Source organism: Papio anubis, chromosome 8 (assembly GCF_008728515.1).
Source record: "Papio anubis isolate 15944 chromosome 8, Panubis1.0, whole genome shotgun sequence".
NCBI classification, from domain to species: domain Eukaryota; kingdom Metazoa; phylum Chordata; class Mammalia; order Primates; family Cercopithecidae; genus Papio; species Papio anubis.
In genome coordinates, this window is record NC_044983.1 from 111,075,302 (window position 1) to 111,099,419 (window position 24,118).

Below are 24,118 nucleotides of genomic sequence, written 5' to 3' on the forward strand. Positions count from 1 at the left end.
ATATTTTTCATAGAAAGAGAAAATAAGTAAAATTGTAGAGAAATGGTTCATTAAGACATTATTATATCCCATTTTTTGGCTTTTATTTTGATACTTAATTAAAATGGTACAAATAATTGTGCAGTCTAAAATAAAACATACCTAACCTTTAATCACGACTGTTTGCAATAAATGCTCAGGAAAAGTTTGCTGAATGAATGGGTGAATGATATCCTTTCTAAATAACAACATATATCTTTGATTATTAAACACTATTTTTCATATTTTCACATTTCAGAAAAGAATGTGTTTTACACTCTGTGAAAGATAGCATTGCGTTACAATTTAAGTAATGACTCCCCCCTTTATTTACCCTTATGGGACATAAATAAAGGTGTTTCTTACGAAGAGGTAACTGCCTAATGAGAACAAAAGTGATTTGTCAATAACTTTGTATGTGTCAGGCACAACAATACAATCTTCTTCAGTAAATAACATAATCATTATTTAACAGTTGAACATCAAGATACAGAAAGGATGAGTGACTGGACTTAAGGTTACAGCCAGCACCACATATCCTACATTTTGGAGAAAAAAATTTTTATTGATTTTTGAAAGAGGAATAAATACATTAGTATAATAGGTTTATTTCAATCCTATAGGTTTATACTATGGTTTCAAATGTATCATTTGCAGAACTTGTTACTCATAACAGTTTACTATAACAATTCAACTATGATAGCAATTATTAAGTACATGCTATAGTTAATATATTCAAGCTATTTCTGTCACTTGTTAAAAGCACGTACTTCTAAATTTTATTTTATTTTCATTAGAAAAAGTTTAAAAAGACAAATCTCTGCTAGGTTCTGGAGAGAAACACTAAGATAGATATTGCTGGCCCCCCCGACTAGTTTTAAAAAACACTTAAACAATTCCATTGCTATGAATTAAACATTAAAGTCAGCAAAGCATCCCTCACCTGTGCTATTAACTGTAAAAGCCTCTATCAGATACCCCTTTCCCCATAGAGCAAAACAACATCAGCACACATTAAGTGTTTATTTTCAGGCATCTTACTTTGTTTGAAGGAAGACACTATAATATTCTGCAATATTAGAAATGTTAAAGTCTCTTCAGAAAGCCTTATGTATATACTTGCATATATATATGTGAGTTTCTTATACACACACACACGTTTTTAAATTCCATAAATATTCATTGAGTACTACTACTACAAGCCAGGCACTGTGTAGGGCTACACATTCAATATGAAGCAAAAGAGGCAAAGTCCTTGTATTTTTAGAAGAGACAGGGTTTTGCCATATTTCCCAGGCTGGTTTCGAACTCCTGAGCTCAGGCTATCTGTCCACTTCAGCCTCTCAAAGTGCTGGGATTACAGGCATGAGCCACCGCACCTGGCATGGTGGTGGGTGCCTGTAATCCCAGCTACTTGGGAGGCTGAGGCATGAGAATCACTGGAACCTGAGAGATGGAGGTTGCAGTGAGCCAAGATCATGCCACTGCCCCCTAGCCTGGGCAACAGAGTAAGACTCTCTCTCAAAAAAAAAAAAAAAAAAAAAAAGAGGTAAAATCCTTGTCCCTACAGGAACCTTTGACTAAAGGAGAATAAAGGTAAATAAAATTTCAAAATATAATTATAAATAGATAGAAAAAATAAATATGCAAAATATAAGGTATGAAGAACTTGCTCTCTCTTTCTGTTGCAAAAAAGTTGGAAATAAGTTTGCCCTTCGAATTAAACTAAATCTGTGTACAATGACTTTGATGTGTATCAGTAGAAGCAAATCATAAAAACAAACAAACAAACAAACAAAAAACCCAAGATGGGGTCTTTAAGGGTGCAATTAAAGTGGCAGGAGAGAGACATTTAAAGTTTCAGTCAAGGTAATTATGAAGTAATCCCAGAGGCAAAACAAAGTTTTAGTTTAATAAGCAGAAATATAATCAGGGAATAGGTTGATTAGAAAGAGCAAGAAGCATCATCAGAATCATTAAGGGAAGAAAAATGTGAGGACTTGAGGATTGCAGTTTCCTTGACAGTGCTATCCCTGTAGTAGGGGGTAAGCAAACTAAAAGCCAGCATTAGCTGAGAGATGCTTTTTAAGTTCACATAAGTCTTTTCTCAGTGCCTGTAAGCCTTATAAGTAACCTCCTGAACACTGGCTTGCTTGAGGACAGTGGTTCTCAATGGAGGACGATTTGTCTCTCAGGAGATTTTTGGCAGTAGTAAGGGACAATTTGGGTGTCGTGACTGAGGGAGTGGGGCTGTTACTGGCACGTAGTGAGAAGAGGTCAAAAACGCTGCTAACCATGCCACAGGGTACAGGACAGTTCCCCTATAACAATGATCCAACCCAAAATGTCAGTAGTGCCCAAGTTGAGAAATCCTTCTCTATTGTTGCTCAAAACAATAGCAGAGAAAGAGAGTAAGAGCGAGAGTAAAATGGGAGAACATCTTATGCTTTCAAAGTCCAGTTGACCCTGGTGGGAGTTCACTAGGAGCTGAAGAGTGATCCCTGGCTGACAGCCAGCAAGAAAGCATGAACTGCAGTCCTACAGTCTCAAGGAACTAAATTCTGCCAACAATATGAAACAACTTGAAGCAGGCTTTCCCCCAGAGCTTACAGATAAGAACTCAACCTGATATTGTGATTTCATCTTTGTGATACTTTGAGCAGAGAATCCATCTATGCAATACCTTACTTCTGATACACAAAGGTTGTGGTTAAGTTGTGACATAGCAATAGAAAACTAATACAATGCCCAAAGGCACCAATGCAGGGTCTGGCAGATTCCAATATACCCAGTTTGACTGCAGCCTCCCTGTGGGCAGGAGTTGGGCATGTGGTGTTCACCATTACTTTCCTCAGCATTCATGTTGTGCCAAGAATATGGTAGCTTTTCAATAAATATTTGTGGACTCACTCACTGATTTTCCTTGTCTTCATAATTTTTTTCCTTCATTGTCAAAGTATACATAGGAATTCTGTGACACACATAAACTATGTTTATCCATCTGTGAACTTGTTTAATGTGAACCTGAGTGAAAGAGTTGGACCCATATCCATTGTGCCTATAAATATAGATTTCTGGTTGGACAAGTTATGGACAACCATGGACAAAATCCTGGACAAAGTAAATTAACCGCAGCAAAGGTCACTTTGTACAGGAATTGACCAGGTTGGCCTTATACATTTCTGGGTAAAAGTGATGGCTAATTTTATGTGTCAACTTGGCTGGGCCATTGTGCACAGCTATTTGGTTGCACATTATTCTAGATAATTCTGCATGGGTATTTTTGGATGAGATTTAAATTAAATAGAAGAAGTTTGAGTACAGTAGATTGCCTTCCATACTGTGGGTAAACCTCGTCTAATTAGTCAAAAACCTGAATTGAACATCCACCTATTTAAAGTTTTAACTAGATGCATTAGATTACATGATTATCATGAGCATCTATGGGTTATATTATTTTAAGCCTGAAAAAACATACTTGACCAAAAAAAATCGTTTTCCAATCCAAATTTCAGTTTTTCTTACAGGAAATGCTAGCACATGCTAATTTATTCCCATAAAATTTTGCAGCAGATGTGAAATGTGAAATATGAAATGTTTACAAGTGAATTGCAAGTATCTCCTGGGTCAGGCTCATTAGAAAAAAGTAGTATTTGAAAACATTATTCACCTTTTTAAAGGGAAAAGAGCCCAGAAAGCAAAAGGGAAATGTAATTTTATTTTTTTCCATGTATAATATAGAGGAACAAATGAAGATGAAATAAGTAAACTTGTCGATCAGAAGTATTGATTAGTGTTGGAAGAGTTTGGAAACTGAGACTGGTTAAGAAGGAAAGACAGTATGAATTTTGGTGAACCATTACTTTGGGTAGAAGGAGGTACTAATGCTCTACTTTAAGGAAGGAGATGGGAAAATCCCAATTCAGTAATATTTAATAGGGCAAATATAAGCAACAGATGTTGTTTTTATCATATTATCCTGGTAAGAATATCCAAGAACAAGACACAGTAGACAGGATCCAATACCACAGATTCATTAAATTTGAAGTTTTGAATATTTAGATAGAATATTAAACTGAGAATAATAATAGTCACTGAGGATTTACTATGTTCTAGGCATTGTTCCACACACTGTAGGTCTAATTCTACATTTGCTCATCTTGACAATCTTATGAAATGTACAATATTTTTTACCCATTTTACAAAAGACATCTACCCATTTTAAATTTTACCCATTTCTGTGTGCTACAAAAAACACACAGAAGTTAAAGAACTTGTTCAAAACTAGTAAGCATGACGGTTGGCGCTAGGGTTTATTTCACATTGTCTAACTTCAGAGTTCATGCTATTAAATACAAGGACAGACAAGTCTCTTAAATGTAAATTATTTACTACACAGCAGGATAAATTTACCAATATATTTTAAAATTGCAATAGCCATCTTTAAAAAATGAAAGAATAAATAGAATATTGAGTTAAACCATATGAGATGTCCAATTTCTAGGTCAAAAATGATCAAATATTGATAAACTCAAGTGCCTCAATGGGCATCAAGTCTATTGTTATTAACCTAGTAACTGGAATGCTGCCTTTATTATTTAATTTTAATTACTTTAAAGATTCAGAAAGTCATCACATTTTGGGGGGCATGCTTTTGGCCCTATTACATATTTCTTTTATAAAAAGCCTTAACTTTTTGCATCACAATTTTTTCACACTTGAGCATTTTCAGAAAATTAATAGTATTTGTTGGTTGTCATCTGTAATTTTTGAATTATTAAAAATATTACTTTAAATAAGCATTTGTCTCATCTATTCTGGAAGAAATAAGGATCTATTAAATATACTACTACCTTAAAAATTAGTTTATTCCTGATTACTTCTGCTTTAGCAGGTCATCAAATTCAGAATAAAACCCAGAAGTAACAACTTTATAAGACACTCTTAGAAATGTAATGGAAACTTTTAAAAAGCAATAAATATAATCTACCCTCAATAGATATAATTGGCTACCATATTAAACTCAAACTTCTGGTTACTTTTCCAATATTTAACAATTTTTTTGGCCTATAAATTTGTAATATTTATTTTTTGGTCATCCCAACCTTATTTTTTTCTACTCTCAGAGTTATCTCTTCACCTTGGTGTCACCATGATCTAATACAATTTATCTCATATGTCTCTATTTCCTAAAGCATTTTTAATGCTTATTTTTGAGAAATAAATTCTGTTCTTTGAATTCCCATAGTATGTTATTTTCATGTCTCCTGTGATTCTTACATTTTCCTTCTCAGTTATTTGTGTTCATGCTTTTCTGCCATACTAGCTCCATCTTCTATCTCTGTCTCATTGATTTAATCCTTTAACCATGTAATTTCTCTGTCCCTTTCCAAGTGGTTTCTCATTTAGATTGATTACAGTAGGTCTAAACCAATTTCTTGATCTGTCTTCTACCACTTAGGATGTTTTCAGCAAGAGTAACAAAATTCCTCACTCAAACAGATTTAAATAATAAGGATATTTATCCTCTCACATGGGCAGAATTCCAGAGATAGAATGAATTTGACCAGGCAGCAACAGCAATTCAATGTGACTATCATGGATCCTGGTCCTTTCCATCCTCAACTTTGCCAACTTTGCGTTTCAGCTTCACTCTAGTACCTATTCATTTTATATTTGCAGGACTGCTGCTCATTGGTCCATGTGTCACATCTAGATTCAAAAATGTTTGTAGAAATCAGTAAAATAGTCTCTTACATTGTCTCTGTTTTAGGAATGAGGAAACTACTGAGAAGACCTCCAGAAGACCTCTTGTCATGTCTCTCGTGTTAGTGTTGGATCTTTCTTAGTCCACAGAGGTGTGGTTTATGCCATCATAACAAGATATCTAAGACTAGGGAGTATGTAATGAACAGAAATTTATTTTCTTACAGTTCTGGAGGTTGAGAGTCCCAAAATCAAGAAGCCAGCATCTGGCAAGGACCTTCTTGCTGCATCTTCACATGATGAAGGCAGAAGGGCAAAGAGGCAAAAGGGGACAAAACTAGCCCTTTTATAACAGCGTTAGTCTATTCATGAGGGTGGACCCCTCGTGACCTAAACATCTCCCATTATGTTCCACCTCCCAACACTGATGCATTGGGGATTAAGTTTCCAACACACGGATTTCTGGGAATCATATTCAAACCATAGCAGAGTTTCACATCTTTTCCAAACCAACTAATGGCAATAAAAAGGGTTAAACACAGTGATTCAGGCTAATGGTTATCAAATCTGGCAGCATATAAGTATTACCTGGGGAGTATTAAAATTTGTTGAGGCCTGGGATCCACCTCCATAGATTCATATTTAATAGTTTGAGGGTGGAGATAGGTGTGTGTATATATATATCTCCAGGTAGAGAAGAAAGAGTTGACAACAGAAGCAAAAATAAGTGGCTGGAGAAATATAGGGAGAACATCAGAAGTGTATCATATCATAAATGCCAAAAGAAGAGAATGTTTTACAGAAGAATTTATCAACTGAAGAAAAGTGTGTGTGTGTGTGTGTGTGTGTACTATTAATATATTAACATATAGATGAATTATAGTGTGTTTTTCTGCCAAAGCCATATTTAACCTACTATGTGGAGATATTCAGGTGAAGAATGGGATAAGATTATTTTGTGAAGAGGAAAGGGCAGGTGCCAAGTCTCTCAGATGGGAAATAACCTTGCTCACTTAATAAATTCTATAAATGTGAGTGTAGCTAGAGAAAAGTTGGAGAGGAAGAAACCAGAAATAAAGTTGAAGGCCACATCATGCTTTGCCTTATAGACTTTTCATTTCCTTCCACAGACTTTCTATTTCATTCTAAATTTAATAAAAAGAGTCATGTTAGGAAATGGATTAGAAGGAACCAGGCACAGAATGAAGTAGACTAATCAGGAAGCTGTAATCTAGATGTGCTGGGACTAGGAGATAGGCAGTAGAGATGGATTTCAGTGGGTGAATTACAGATATTTTAAGTGTAGAAACAAAAGGAATGGATGATTATTTGCAGGGGTGTAGGAGAGGGAGGCTTCAAGGCAGACTTTGAGTCCCCTGGCATGATGCAGGGAATGGGAATGTCATTTACTGAGAAGGTTAACACTAGAAAAAGAGCCTTTGAGGGAAAGGAATAATGAAGATCATGAGTTGATTTTAAACAAGTTATGTTTGAAATATGCAACTAGATATTTCAAGTAGGCTCTTGTTTACACAGATTCAAAGTTTCAAAGAGCTGAACAAGCTGGAAATAGAAATGTGGGAGTTACTCCCTTATAGATGGCATTCAAAGCCATGAGAGTGGAAGAAAGCACCTGGGAAGTATGTGGAGAGTGAGAGTAAAGAGGACCCAGGACTGAGGCCTATGGAATGCCAGGTAGAGAAGAAAGGGTTGACAAAAGAAGTAAAAAGAAGTGGCTGGAGAAGTGTAGGGAGAACATCAGAAGTGAGTCATATCGTATATGCCAAAAGTACAGAATGTTTTACAGAGGAATTTATCAACAGAAGAAGGAAAGAGAGAGAGAGAGAGAGAGAGAAAGAGAGAGAGAGAGAGAGAGAGAAGGAGAGAGAATAGGAGAGGGCAGGGGGAGGAAGAAAGGAAGAAAAAAAGAAAGCAGGAAGAAATGAAGAAATGGAAGAGAAAGAAAGGAAGGAAGGAAGGAAGGAAGGAAGGAAGGAAGGAAAAGAAAAGAAAAGAAAGAAAGTTGACTCCTACTTAAAATAAAAATATAATCCATTGATACCATTTGACATGAAAAAAGACTCACTTCATGGGAATGTTCAAAGGTAAAAGGACAAAGATCTCTACTGCAATGTCTTGGAACTGTCTTATTTTCTGCCCAGCTTGGCACTACCATAAAATATTGGAAGCCATAAAATATTTAGAAACTGATTATTAAACAGGCTTTGAAATCACTTTTGTGCCAGTCTGTCGGCTTTCATTTTATCTGATCTCTGCATTCAGTTCTGCGTTAGAACACGCACTAGTTAAAATGTCCATTATTATCACGAATAATGAATTTGATGACTCATGAAGCCTGTGTCTTTTAAAGTCAGACTTCCAGAAGAAAATAAAAATTTTCACTGCCTGAATGTCTGATCTTATGTGAATGATATGGTTAGGCTGTGTGCCCACCAAATCTCATCTTGAATTGTATTAAAAGCTCCCATAATCCCCACATGTTGTGGGAGGGAACTGGTGGGATATAATTGAATCATGGGGACAAGGTTTCCCATGCTGCTGTCATGATCGTGAATAAGTCTCACAAAATCTGGTGGTTTTATAAAGGGCAGCTCCCCTGCACACACTCTCTTGTCTGCCACCATGTAAGAAATACCTTTGCTCCTCCTTTGCCTTCTGCCATGATTGTGAGGCCTCCCCAGCAACGTGGAACTGTGAGTCCATTAAACCTCTTTTTCTTTATATATTACCCAGTCTCATGATATTTGCTCATAGAAGTGTGAAAATGGACTAATACAGTAAACTCATACCAGTAGAGTAGGGTACTGCTATTAAGATACCCCAAAATGTGGAAGTGACTTTGGAACTGGGTAACAGATAGTGGTTGGAACAGTTTGGAGGGCTCAGAAAAACAAACAAACAAACAAACAAACAAACAAAACCAGAAAGATATAGGAAAGTGTGGAGCTTTCTAGAGACTTGTTGAATGGTTTTGACTAAAATGCTGATAGTGATATTGACACTGAAGCCCAGGCTGAGGTGGTTTCAGATGGAGAGGAGGAACTTATTAGAAACTGGAGCAAAGGTGATCTTGCTATGTTTAACAAAGAGACTTGTGGCATTTTGCCACTGCCCTAGAGATTTGTGGAACTTTGAACTTGAGAGAGATGATTTAGGGTATCTGGCTGAAGAAATTTCTAAGCAACAAAGTGTTCAAGAAGTGACTTGGGTGCTGTTAAAAGCATTCTGTTTTATGTATTCACAAAGATATGGTTTGGAATTGGCACTTATGTTTAAAAGGGAAGCAAAGCATAAAAGTTCAGAAAATTTGCAGCCTGATGATGCAATAGTGAAGAAAAACCCATTTTCTGAGGAGAAATTCAAGCCTGTTGTAGAAATTTGCATAAGTAATGAGAAGCTAAATGTTAATTGCCAAGATAATGGGGAAAATGTCTCCAGAGCATGTCAGAGGCCTTTGCAGCAGGCAGCCCCTTCCCTCACAAGCCTGGAGACCTAGAAAGAAGAAATGGTTTTGTGAGTCAGGCCCAGGGCATTACTGTTTTTTGCATTCTCAGGACTTGGTGCCCTGTGTCCCAGCCATGGCTAAAAGGGGCCAACATACAGCTCAGGCCATTGCTTAAAAGGGTACAATCCCCAAGGCTTGGCAGCTTCCATGTGATGTTGGGCCTGTAGGTGCACAAAAGTCAAGAATTGAAGTTGGGGAACCTTCAACTAGATTTCAGAGGATATATGGAGACTCCTGGACATCCAGGCAGAGGTGCACTGCAGGGGTGGAGTCCACTGCTAGGGCAGTGCAAAAGACAAATATGGAGTGGGAGCCCCCAACACAGTTCCCACGGGGGCACTGCCTAGTGGAGCTGTGAGAAAAGGGCCACTGTCCTCTAGACCCCAAAATGGTAGATCCACCTATGGCTTGCATCATGCGCCTGGAAAAGCTGAAGTCACTCAATGCCAGCCAGTGAAGGCAGCCAGAATTGGGGCTATACCCTGAAAAGCCACAGGAGTGGAATTTCCCAAAGCTATGGGAGCCCATCCCTTGCATCAGCATGACCTAGATGTGAGACATGGTATCATTTCACAGACAAGAAGATAATTTCAGAGCTTTAAGATTTGACTGCGCCACTGGATTTCAGACTTGCTTGGGGCCTGTAGCCCCTTTGTTTTGGCCAATTTCTCCCATTTGGAATGGGTGTGTTTATCCAATACCTGTACCCCCATTGTATTCAAGAAGAAACTAACTTGCTTTTGATTTTACAGGCTTATAGGCAGAAGGGACTTGCCTTGTGTCATCTGAGATTTTGGACTTGGACTTTTGGGTTAATATTGGATTGATTTAAGACTTTGGGTGACTGTTGGGTAGGCATGATTGTGTTTTGAAATGTGAGGACATGAGATTTGGTAGTGGCCAGAGGTGGGATGATATGGCTTGGCTGTGTCCCCACCCAAATCTCATTGTGAATTGTAGTTCCCATAATCCCCACAGGTCATGAGAGGGACCCAGTGGGAGGTAACTGAATCATGGAGGTAGTTACCTCCATGCTGCTGTTCTCATGATACTGAGTGAATTCTCATGAGATCTGATGGTTTTGTAAAGGGCAGTTCCCCTGCACGTGCTCGCTTGTCTACTGCCATATAAGATGTGCATTTGCTCCTCCTTCACCATCCACCATGATTGTGAGGCCTCCCAAGCCATGTGGAACTGTGAGTCCATTAAACTTCTTTTTCTTGGCCAGGCACAGTGACTTATGCCTGTAATCCCAGCATTCTGGGAGGCCAAGGCAGGTGGATCACTTGAGGCCAGGAGTTTGAGACCAGCATGTCCAACATGATGAAACCCCATTTCTACTAAAAATGCAAAAATTAGCCAGGCATGGTGGCAGACACCTGTAATTCCAGCTACTCAGGAGGCTGGGACAGGAGAATTACTTGAACCTGGGAGGCAGAAGTTGCAGTGAGCCAAGATTATGCCACTGCACTCCAGCTTGGGTGACAGAATGAGACTCCATCTCAAACAACAACAACAATAGCAACAACTCTCTTTTTCTTTATAAATTACCCAGTCTTGGCTATTTCTTCATAGCAGTATGAAAATGGACTAATATATGAACAATGCTCAATGCCAAGTAATGAGCTGCTAATGATGAGATTTCAGGCAGTAGGCATCAAGTACAGAAGGATGTATTAAGGTAAGCTATCACATTATCTCACCTTAGGCAACTGCCTATATTGCTCCTGTCTTGAATAAATATAAGATAAGATAATGCTAATATAACTTATTTTTTTGCCAAAACTAAATTATGCTCTTGGCATTTCAAAGAATGCATCATCTGTATCAGTGATGCTGAAACTAAAATAGTTCATCGTGGGCAAAGTTTGATAACTTTAACTTACTCAATTTTGATGGCCACTGGTGAAAACTTATTATTGTCCACCTTCTCTACTCCTAATGCTACCACCAGGGATAGGTCAAGTTTCAGGGATTTTCCTTCACACTCATGATGCCAAAGGAAGTGAGCTTTTGTTGTACCTAAGGTTGTAGTGTATTGAGTGGTGGTTTCCCTTTGGAAATTAGGAAAAATGTACATCTTAGATGTTAAGAGCACAGGCTCTGGTGTCATAGGGAACTGGAGTTCAAATCACAGCCCCAGTACCTACTAGTTGAACTGACTTGGCTAATTATTTAACTACATTTAGCTTGATATTGCCTCAACTATAAAATGGTGATGATTATATTATCAATGTTTAATTGATAAACTGTGATTTATTGTGGTTAGTAAATTCATTAATGCACCTAAAGCAGTTAGCATAAATACATGCTATTATCACTGCAATTCTCAATAACAGCATTTGTTATTTCTAAACATAGGAAGAGTGGTGAGGATTCCAAGCTGCTCACCTGTGAGATAATCTCTAACACAATTACCCTCTATTTGCTTTCTGAAACTGGAGAGGTGGTCTAGGCTCAGTGCGTCTTTCTGGGTATTGGTTTTGGGGAAAGAGTGCTGTTTAGTCTGCTTTGGTTCTAGCCTGCATTAGTCTGTCTAATCCATACAAAAATAGTGCTAATAATCCAATCTACATCACTGAAATTCTACATGGAGGTTTTGGGCCAAAACTTCAGTTAGTACGGAAGCCTGACTTCCCTAAACCCTGAGAGGGGGACTGAGTCATGTGGTGGCTTTCAAAAGGAAGGTATTCAAAATGCTCACTAGGTTCTTCCCTTCTCTCTTTATATACATATATAAAAATCACGCTTCTCCTAACAAAATTTGCAAGTTTTGTCTTCCATTTATCCACCAGGCATGCCACCCTATGTATTTGACAATTAACCTGAAGTCGAGTATGCAATACACGTATTTCAACTTGCATAGCAATTCCATGACTTGGTATCATCAACTAATGGAAAGTCAAGTTTGAAAAGAAAATGTGATGCATTTAATTTCTCTCTCTAAAATATGAACTATTTATATAGGTAATATTATTCTCAACTTTGTAAAATCTGGAATGCTTTTTTGCTAGCCTAAGTAATTTCACACACACTAGATCGTTTGAACATTACAATCACCCTATGAAATAGTAGCTCTTATATTCCTTTCTACTTTGCTGATGATGAAATTTAGGATGAAACAAATTGACAGATTTTTCAAGTAAGCATATATAATAAATGATGAAAATGTCCCTGAACCCACATGATTTTGTTCCAGTATCAAAGTGCCTTTCTGTACCATACTTTTAGGTTTCAGTCCTTTAGAAATAGGACAATGGGGCCCCATCAAGCTTAGAAAACAGAAAAGCAAACTAACTAAACTCTTTATGGCTTAGAAAGCCCAGCATGATCTGTCCTACCAGGCTCTCGGTCCTCATCCCTAAACTCTATTCAAGTCAAGACTGCCTAGTCAGAGTAGCCATCATAAATATCCAATGCTCCTTTCCACGTGAAATTTAGCATTTACTTCCAGTTATCTATTGTTTTATTACAAGCCACCTCCAAAGTTTGTGGCAGATAGTAACTGTTTTATTATTCTCATGGGCTCTATGGGTCACAGTTTTGTACAGGACACAATAGGGACAGCTTGTTTATGCTGTACTATGTCTGGGTACACAACTGGAAAAGCTCAAAGGCTGGGGGTGACTCTACAGCTGGGGACTGATATGATCTGGAGGTATCTCTGTGCATTTGTCTGTGGTTGATACTGGCTATTGTCTGGGAACTCATTTGGCACTCTCAGTTAAGACACCTGCTTTTCTCTCCATGTAGTCTGGACTTCCTCACAGTGTGGAAACTGGATAGTAAAAGCAGGCATCCCAAGAGAATTGGGAAGGAAGTGCATTGCAATTTTATGATCTAGACCCAAAAGTCATTTAGCATCACCTCCACCACATCCTATTGGTCAAGGCACAGAACAGTCTTTCCGGGTTCAAGGAAGTATTGTCAATGTCACACTGTAAGTAGAGCACATTGTGGGGGTATACTGTTTTGGCCAGATTCCAAAAATAAAAGCTGCCACACTACCCCTATTTCTAAATAGATTTTTCTTCTGTTACTTACATTGTTGGCTCCTTCATGTCATTCCAGTGTTTGTTCAAATATCACTACCTATGCCAACTGTATTTGCACCATTCTCTTTTTGCAGCTTTCTTTATCTTCCTGCTCAATAAATTATTTACTCTACCTGATTCTCTTTCTTTACCTTTCTTGCTTTGTCACTTGCTCTCTCCCCTCTCAACTGTCCTCCTTTCTCCCTTCTCCTTCCTTCCTTCCTTCCTTCCTTCCTTCCTTCCTTCCTTCCTCCTTCTTTCTTTTTCCTTCTTTCTTTCCTTCCTTCTTTCTTTCCCTCTTTCTTACTTCTTCTTTCCCTTTCTTTCTTTCTTTCTTTCTTTCTTTCTTTCTTTCTTTCCTTCCTTCCTTTCCTTTCCTTTCCTTTCCTTTCCTTTCCTTTCTCTTTCTTCTCATATTTCTATCACTGATTTACCTGTCTATATCTATTTTTCCATCTCTCTGTCTAAACTACCCTTCTACCTATCTCGCTGCTTTTGTACCTCAATAAAAGTAATCTACAAGAGAAGAAAAGTAATTCTCCGAGAGAATATTGAATCAGAGTGTGGCAGTGAAACCACACTCTGATACAATAATGGTATCACATGTCATTATACATTTGCCAAAATCCACAGAATGTACAATATCAAGAGTGAGCCCTTATGTAAATTATGGACTTTGGGTAGTAATTTTGTGTCAGATTACATTCCTCAATGGTAACAAATATATCACTTTACTGGGGGATGTTGACAATGAAGGAGGCTATGCATGTGTGGGAATGGGGTAAATAGAAAATATATGTATGTCTTGTTCTTTTGATGTGAACCTAAAACGGCTCTAAAAAATAAAGTCTATTCTAAAAAAGTAAGCTCCATGATGGCAGGAACTTTGCCCTGTTTGCCACCATATTCTGGGGCACAGAACAATGTCTGGCACAGAGATAGCAGACGCTCAATAAAAATGTGTTAAATAAATGAATGCTTGAATGAATTCATGGATATGAGCAAGGTTAATAGATTATTTTGTTTTGGAACTAGAAGCACATAAACCAGCAATAAAACCACTGAGTACTCAGGAAAAGAATGGGCTGAAAAGTTAGGATCCAAGGGCTATTGGAAAGATGTACAAAAGCCAAACTCTCCTGATTTCATGATTATTTCCTGGCCCAACACTGACTCTCTAAATTCTCAAATCACAGTATTCTGAGGAGGCTTCTCAGCCTTTTCAATGTATGCAGAATATAAGAAGCTTGCCATTCTCCGTTATTCAATCACTTACACTTGTTGTTAATTCAATATTCATGTGAGACTTCGTTTAATGTACAAATTTTATTTCATGAATTACTCATTCTCAGAAATATTTTTCCCTTCTTTTAAATTGTTCTACTTCATGACTATAGTGGATCAAACCAGGATTTGAAAATGTCACTTCAAATTTTGTCTGTCATGATATCAAGAGTTGAGGTTTCTTACATAATAATGTTCAAACTGTCCTTAATAAGTTACTAATGTTTATGGTAATTTAGAGCTGAATAGTAGTGAAAAGGAAAACCTGATACTCCCCTACATACCAAAATTATCTTCTAACTTTAATAACAAGGTATGTATTTCCTTCTAAGAAATTGCCATAGATTTAAATCTAAATGATAACTGCTAAATTACCAATTTTGAACTCAGGCTTTTATCTTAAAGGCAAGATTTATATATCCAATTAGTTATTGGATGTTTTCATTTTGATGATGCACCAGAACTCAACATATCCAACGTTTATTTTATCATTGACCCTTAAAACCCTCCCTTTATTTTATTCTACTAGTGGACAGGCCCACTGTGAGAGGCAGATTTTCTACGAAGCCAACTAAATCTAAACCTCGGACCCCACACTTATATGGGGTCTTTTTAATGCTCTAATCTTGTATTATATTTCATCATTAAAATGCGTATCCATTTTCTACAGCCAATAAAAGGCGATCATTCTCTTAAGCATACGATACAGTTTTATTATTATGACCTAGTTTAGCTTTAACAGAAAACTGGTCCTTTTGAATAACATTTACTCTAAAGAGAGGCTGTGGGTTACTCTTTTAAAATAAAAGCCATCATTTTTACTAATGTTTTACAACTTTTTACTTCATTGTTACAAGTAAATCTATTGACCAACTCATCTCATTCAGGTACCTAAGTGTCAAGGATATACATGGAAGTTATTAACACATAATTCAAACCTAAAGGCTTTGTGGGTTCTTCCCTGATGTATTTGAATGGTATAAGAGAGTGATCTGACATACCTTCTTTAAATTTTTTCAGGCTAAAGATTTGTCATATCATATCATTTAGACTTTTGTATTAGAATAAATGTATATTTTCTCAGTGATGTACTGGTTCTATCTGATGTTATTCCTTTGGCTTATTTCCGGATAGAAAAGGACTCTCTTGATATATAAGTAATGTCTTAGGTAAGCTTTACGGTGTTCTCAAAACGGCATCAATTTCACCTACAGTTTCATTTGGGACTTTAACCTCAACTGGAAAAACTGAATGGCTGCCCTGCAGATACTTCCCAGAGAGTATAATTCTAAACTCATACTACCTAATACATAGCAAAGGCTTGATTGTGGGAAATAATACTTCTGTAAGAAACCATGAAGATTATGCTGTCCATCCATTCTCCTAGATTTTCTGCAAGCTACTTTTGGATCATGCTAGACTATCAGAGAACCGAGTACATAGCAAATAATCCACTTCTGTTAGATTTACTTTTTAGAATGATATTTTTGTCCTAAATTTAGAGACACTTCTATGAAAATTCTTATTTGGTTCACTCTAAGGATACTTATAGCAATGCTGCTCATTCTGTTAGACTGAGGGTTATCTAGGTTTTCTCCCTTCCTGCTCAAGGGGGCAGGTTTTTATAGGCTTCAGAGTAATTCAAAAGTTTGATTTTATTGCTTTCTTTTCAGGGGGATGCTTGTGGTTGAAACATTGATCTCTCTTACAAGTTACATGGCTGCGGGATTCTGTAGGTCTATTCTATACTGGTCTGCTTTTTCACAGTTTTTATTTCATTATTGGAGAGAGAACACTCTAGTTCATAATAGCTATCTATTCTTATCCTTCCATTCATTCGTTTATTGAGGAAATATTTACAGAATCTACCCTATGTGCTTGTCACATTTCAAGTCATTGAAGATACAGCAGGGAAAAATTCCCTAAACCCCTGTATCTTACGTTCTAATGAAGTATAAGATTGGTTTTGGCTTCCTTTAAATCAGAGTCTTTGGTAGATAGTGTTTCAAATCCTGATTCCAGGAATAATTACATCTTGATCAGTTTGTTTATCCTCTGGATAAACAAATTATTGACTCATAGGAAGCCTACAGCCAAATTTGTGTACCCTTAGCTGTTGATTATAAGTGCATGCTATACTTTTTTGTGTTCCATCTTACTTTGGGTTCCATTTATTCCCTTTGCTTTATTTTTTAACATTACTTATAATTTGTTGTGTCACTGTGCTGTATATGTCTTGGTAAGCATCTAAAATAATTTTTGAGAACATTGAGTATAAATCATAAAGCATACAAACAAATAAAAAATACTCTTATCTTTACCCACTGTCCTCCAAGTTTCTCTTGTTAATTCTCCTTACCAGAAGCAACTTTCTAAAAAGCCACTTCCATCATATTATAAAATTTCTTATACATTTGGTGACTTCCCAGATAAGCCCTTCATATTCTGTTCTTGTTGAGCTACTTGAATTTGGCTATTTTCCTCCCCACAGCATATGTCCTTACTTTACTGAGAAAATTGCAGATTCTCACAAGTGTTTTGCTCTCTCTCACCCCTAAGCTTTTGGATTTGTTGTTTCTTTTGTTAAAAAGCCCATCCTGTCCACACCCTCTCACCTGGCTTGCTCCCATTCAATTGGTGTCATCTTCTCTGGGAAGCCTTTCCCACTGCCTTAGGCTTAGTTGGGTGCCCCTCCTTTGAGTTGCCATAGTATCCTCTGCTTATGTCTAGCCTGTACTTATCACTGTATTATAAGTGTTAATTTGCCTGTTCTTGTCTGTCCCTAGACTGTGACCTTATTCAGGGAGGGAGCTCTCTTTCATCTGCGTGTCCCCAGGGCCTAGCACAGTGCACCATAGAAAGTGTTCAGTGCAGATTTTCTGGATGACTCAGTGAAAGAGAGACATGTTTCCAAAGGTTGCCTAGAAAACTGGCTTACTTCCTAAAGTGGTTCTTATTTCCCCACAGTTTCAAAATGGTTTGCGATTTGTTTCTACCTTTGCAGTCAATGACTGCACCCCTTATAGTTCCACCTTTTGGAAGCTGGCTCAAAGAACACAAAAGAAGACCCCAAGGAAAATTAGGCTAGTTCTTTTTTTCAGATTATGATCACATTGACTAGCACTAAGCCTAACACACAACAGATGCTCCATAAATATGGGTTAAATAAGTATTAGTTAAATAAATGACTCACTAATTGAATGAATGAAAGTAGAATTTTTGCTCACATAGTATAGTTGGCTTTATAGTAAGCAGAACTGATTGTTGTCTGGTGCTGGGAAACCTCTACTTGACCTCCTACACCGTTGTTAATGATTGACACATTGGGGTTAAGAATTAAGAATAAAGACTGCAGAGATGGTATAATGCTGAGTGGCCTCAGTGAATAAAATTGTCTGATTATTTTGTGTGTGAGTTCAGGGCACACACAATTGGATTGCCATGGGGGAAGTGAGGGCAGGGTTGAGAAATGTGAAGGAGGAATCTGAAATAGGACAAACAAAGGGACAATGGAGGCTAACCCTGAACCAAATTTTAACATCTTTGCCTAAACAGACTCTGACAACTCAACGCGTCACTATTTCCTTCTTGCTTTCCCTGCATGCTTCCTCTGATAAATATTTACTAAGGACTTGTCATACATCAGGTACCTTGGAGATGCAAGGGGTAGATGGAGAGCAAAACAAAGGCAACTACTTTTTCACAGAGTTTGCAGTCTAGTGTGGAAGACTGATAATACAGTAAGTAGAAACACAAATTATAATGAATGCTATGAAAGGGTAATTTTCAGAAGTATGGGAGCATATTACAAAATATTTCATTGGTTTTCAAAACTTCTTCAGTTCCACGATGGGCTGTTCAAGGTTTTGTAGCCACATGGTAGTGGTTTGAGTAGGGGTCCTTGAAAAAGTTCTTGTGTTTTATAGAAGGTTGGGGCTAAAGTTGGAGCTAAGTAAACAAATCTTCTATTGACTGAAATGTGTTGGCTCCCCTTAAGATTCCTCAAAGTGTCTAGACTCAACCATTGTTCATTGATGAAGAGTGTCAATATTTCTCACATTATTAAATTGCTTGGCTTGTACACATGAAAATATTTGATCTCAGGAAATCCCCCAGATACCACATTTCCCTTTTTAGATGTGAGAATAAAGACTATTCTATTAAGGTACCTGATGACAGCATGACCAAAACATAAATAGTATGCTGAGTGTTTATCAAACCAACCCAAAATATTCAAATTGAGTGGTCACTTCTGGAAACTCCAACATGATTGAAATAATTCTTGGAAGCTCAAAACTTGATCAAATGACTTATTATCAGTTTAAGCTTTTCATGAATCAGTTGTGGGAGGGTAAAAACAGGTTTATCAAGATTCTGAAACTTGTTGAAAACATACTCAGTCTGAGACAAAGTGATATGTTCTCTGAATAGAACAAGCATAAAATTTGGCTTTGGTTGCCAAATTATTATTTTATCAACGACTATTACGTATATTCCTACAAAATGTGAAATTAAATACAGTACCACCTAAATAGGCCACATCAGTGTTTTATATTCTTCTTAGAACTATGTCTGCAACAGTATAGGAATTGACTAATCTGGTAAGTTAGGTCAATTGCTAACACTCAGAAATGAATAAACTAAGTAGTTAAGTAAATGAAGATATAATTACTTCTATAGCATTGCATTACAAGAAACTGAGGTGTTTGACTAAAATTTTAATTTTCAAAAGATGGGATCCTGAAGCGAAGATATAATCCAAGTGCCTGGGTGTTGGCACAAGCCACTATGAAAAGGAGACTTCATTCCTTACTTACTGCTTGTGAACCATTTTATATGAAGATTTAATAATGAATAAATATTTATAAAATTGAAATACTGCAATATGAATGGTATAAAGAAATCATAAGACAGTTTGCCTACTGTCTGGCTAGGCAAACAAGTCATTAAAAAACAAACATGAAAATCTAATTAATACAACCAGGTAAAAAATGATAAATTCCAAGTGAGTATTACGGTCAGTTAGTATTGGTTGAGTTCCGAGGAGGGAAAAAGAGAGATGAATATTTGGGCCTGGCTGCCTAGGATTCTAAAAATTAATAAATGAGGCAGAGGGCATTTTGAGCAGGAGAGCAGGGCCTAGAAATTCCAATGTGTTTGAGAAGTTGAGGGTAATTAGTTAATCTGTAGTGGAGATTTTGTTTTCTTGTTTTTGAGAGTAATTAAAAAAACGCCAGGAGAAATTGTAGGTTGATTTCAAGATATAGAGATTAGTATTCCTTCCCGAATCACAAAAGACAGTGATTTACTTGGAGGCCAGCCTATAGGTAAAATATTGGGCAACCTCAAATCCTGTTTAGAAACATGTGGGTTTCTAAACAAAGACAAAAAATATAAAATTTTTTACACATGAAAATATATCCAATAGCCTTGATTTTTCAAAAACTCATTTTAATTGTATTTAAAAAAATGTCGTTTTGATTTTTTTTTAAAGAAAATAAGTATCCAAAAGTGCTATTTCCTGGGCTCTGTATTATATAATTCACGTATTTTGTTTCAGCTAGTCCTTACGATGATCCAATGAAAACACAGTATCTTACTTAACTCTCAAAACAAGTCTGTTAGATAGAAGATATCATCATCCTCATTTAACAGATGAAGGAATTGAACATCAGAGAGGTTTTGCAACTGCTCAAAATTATACATAGATCAAGTCTTGGGTCTGGGCCAAGCTTGACTCCAAGTCTTATGCTGGAACCGCAATGCTGGCTTTAAATATAGACAGCACTAATCAACTGTGTAGGACGTTCATTTCCCCAAACTCAGACCAATGCCGACTACTATGTCAATACTTCAAAGTGTTGTGTCTGTTTGAATCAATTATTTCAAGATAATGTATTTTTATTGTGCAAAATCAGGTAATCACATTTCAGAGAACAAAATAAATAATGAAACCCAAAGACACCAAATGTTTTGGTTTTTCAATGCCAATGGATTATGTTGGTTGTCTACGATTAGAGAGGTTTCAAATATTAATACAGAAAATGTGAAATGATTCCTTGCTCTTTATCAAACTCCTCTCAGACTTCTGCATCTAGTTTAGTGGTTAGGAGTATACGTTTGCAAGCTAGATAGAAATGGTTGCACCCAGCTTTGCTCCTCTTTCTAGGTGACTAATGGAGAACCTTTTTTACTTCTCCACATCTCAGTTTCTTCTTCTGTAGAATGGGATTAATGCAATTTACTTCAGAGCACTGATGTGAGAAGGAAATGTAAAGATGTATAGAAAGTACTTTGTACAATACCTGGCACAGAATTAATACTCAATAAATGGTAGTGATTATTAGTCATTTTGGGCAAACCGGCATTGTTCCTATGAGGAAAGAACTGTTCAAAGGGAACAATGAAATCAGAGTGGATTTCCTGTTCTCTGCCTTTTAAGCTTTTCATCAAAGGCAACACAATGCAGCAGAGGCTCTGAGAACAAGCCCAAGATTGAAGCCTCCTTCTCTGATTAATGCAGTGCTTTGAGCACGAGCAAATAATGTGAAGAAGGTTAAATTCATGCATGGCTTAACTTGAACCAAAGTGGTCAAGGATCGTCGCAGGTTCTGTGGAGCTGAATAATTCCAGCAAGGATTGGTTAACCCCAGAACATAGCCAAAAGCAAATTCAGAGACAAAGTGTCATGAAGAAAATGGTAAAGTTTTGGCATTATGATGCCACCAGTAGCATATAAACTTATCTGATAATTCAGCTTACTTATTCAGGAATGATGACTTTATACATTTAACAATTTTCTTTTCACCTCTGGAAAACTATCAGCCTAGCAATAGAATAAGTTATTCCCTCCCCTACCATAGACAGGGGATCAGAGATAAGGGTAGTGAGGGGGATATTTCTGTATACAAATATGTGATAATATCATATATTCTAGTATCACCTTAGAGATCAATAAGTGCATTAATATACATTACCTTACTTTATTATCACAGATCAAGGGAAGAAAATGAGGTCAATAGAGGTTACAGACTTGTTCAAGGGTACACATCAAGCCTAGTGAAAAAACCTCCATTAAAAGCCTGATCTTGAACTTAGGTTCAGCTAATTTTGCATCATATTACAGCGCCTGAGCAGTGACTCTTACTAACTTTTATGTCTTGCTTCACAAACTATAAGCCATTCTGTGTGCATATTCCAACCTAATTCTCACATGATTGTAGAAGCAGAGTTAGTCTTGTCCTCACTTTAAGGACCAGGAAATAATATCAGATTGAAAGACAAAGATTTGCACTTTATGGCTTTAAATACCATGCGTTTATTAATTCAACATATATCACTGAACACCTCTTACATAGTAGGAACTTCTCTAGATAATGAAAGTAGGGTGGGGAACATAACAAACTCTTTGCCTTTATGGAGCTCAGATGCTAGTGGTGGACATGAACAATAAGCAAATTAACCAATAAAAATATTAGTTAATGTCAGACAAGGTAAGTAGCATCAAGACAAAGAAAAGGACATGATGGGTTCAGAGAAGGGGTTATTTTTGGTAGAGTGAAAGTAAGTCTTTTTAAAGTTGAAACATTTGAATAGAGACCTGAATGAAGTGACCAGCAAGCCAGAAGAACAAGCAAGGCTTTCCAGGAAAGGGAAAGTCAAGGTCAAAGGCATTCCAGCTTGGTGTGCTGGAGAAACCACAAGATGACCAGGCAAGAAAGACTTCGTCTGAATACAAAGTGATGAGTTTGGAGTGATAGGCAAAGCATTGTAACAGGTAGGGCTTTGTCTTAGTGCATCGTGACTTTTTTTAGAAAAGATCTCAACCAGGTTGGAAAACAATAACTCAAGCATGATGGTCATAAGCCCTTGCACATTTCCTTTTACTATCAATTCATTTATCTTTCTGTCCTTGACATAATTCTTCCAAGCCACTTCCATTTTTACCAGTTTCTCGCATATCATTGAGGGCCAGTTGAGCAGTGGTTTCAGTGTCATGACTATTTTAACGTTAAGTGTAGCCATCTCATAAGCAGGAGGTCATGTCTCTTGTATTTTGACTTTGTAGTTACTTGTCATGAGCAAATAGTTTTAAAGAACTGGGGGACCTGAATTTAGTATCCCCACAGTTCTTCTAAGTGTATAACACAAAACAAAGTAGAATCTATGAAAATAAAGACATTTAACAGTGCCAGAGGAAAAGCACTGTAGTCGTATAACTGCAGTTATACTACAAATTTATATAGATTCATTGGAAATCAAGTGTTTCAAGAGAAATTGCTGGTGATATCAACTTGATTATTTTGCCAACGTGGAGAAGCCAGGCAAGAAACTGAGAATCAGGGTTACAAAATGGACCATCAATTTATCTTGTAAATTTTTAACTGTTACATATTAACTGTTACATATTAACAGTTTAACCTCTTATATATTTCTTTTAAGTCTTATTTTATCTCCAGCATTTGTATAGCAAATGTTAAAGTAGCAAAGGCTCTCTCTATTAGCTAGCTCTGATTAAAACACATCTACTAACAAGGAATGTATTGGGTAATGTGAAATAAATGTCTTAGTGTCTTTACCATATAATTAGTGAGTTTCTAACCTAACTTTTTAAGAAGCCAGCTATGAGTCCAGCTGCATAGATAAGGAGCAACTATGAGACAATGCTATTTGATATGAGGTGGAACAGTCCCAAAAGATACAGCTGCAGGAATGGAGGCGAAAATTATTTTTACAAACAAATCCACATGTAAAAAATGACAGGAAGATTTGTATTTAGGAGGTGGCATGGCTTCTTAAATTATTTTAAAAGTTTGCTCTGAATATGGCAAGTGCTGGTCCATTTAAAGTTTCAGTATGACCATATTGCCCTTTATATTTGCAAAAGATTTCTTCAGAGAGACTTCAAATCTCAAAATCAAAAGGTGCCCACCATCCTTTAATTTCCTCTTAAGGGATAGTAAGTGGTCGTTTTAAGTGATGCTTTCAGGGTTAATGGGAGTGTTTCTGAAAGGTAGTCACCAGCCACCCGGTGCCTTAGCCAGGACTCCTCTCCCTTTTCCTTCAGTCCTTCTGGCTGATTGACTCAGCACCATGCTGCATCTTCCTAAGCATCTAACCATGGACTCACTCAGGATCACGGGATCTCAGTCCCTGTGGGGGTCTCTTATCACCGTCCTCCTGCAAGGAAACCAGTATCTGTGATTGTATGTGAAATGCAAGATGGACACACACTAGTTGGTCCTCTTTCTCCCCTTTCCTCTGCTCCTACTACATCCACAATTCAACCACACCAGCTTAGGCACACCATGCCGGCAGCAGCCAAGTTCACTTAAATTAAAAGTATTCATATATATATATGTGTGTGTATATATGTGTGTGTATGAATATATATTATGTGATTTTATTATAAATGAACGATATAAAACTATGTATTTATTGTGAACCAGAGCATATTTTGAAGTATATTTACATTGCAGAATGTTTAAATCTAGCTAATTAAAATATGCATCACCTCACATAGTTATTTTTGTGGTGAGAACACTTAACA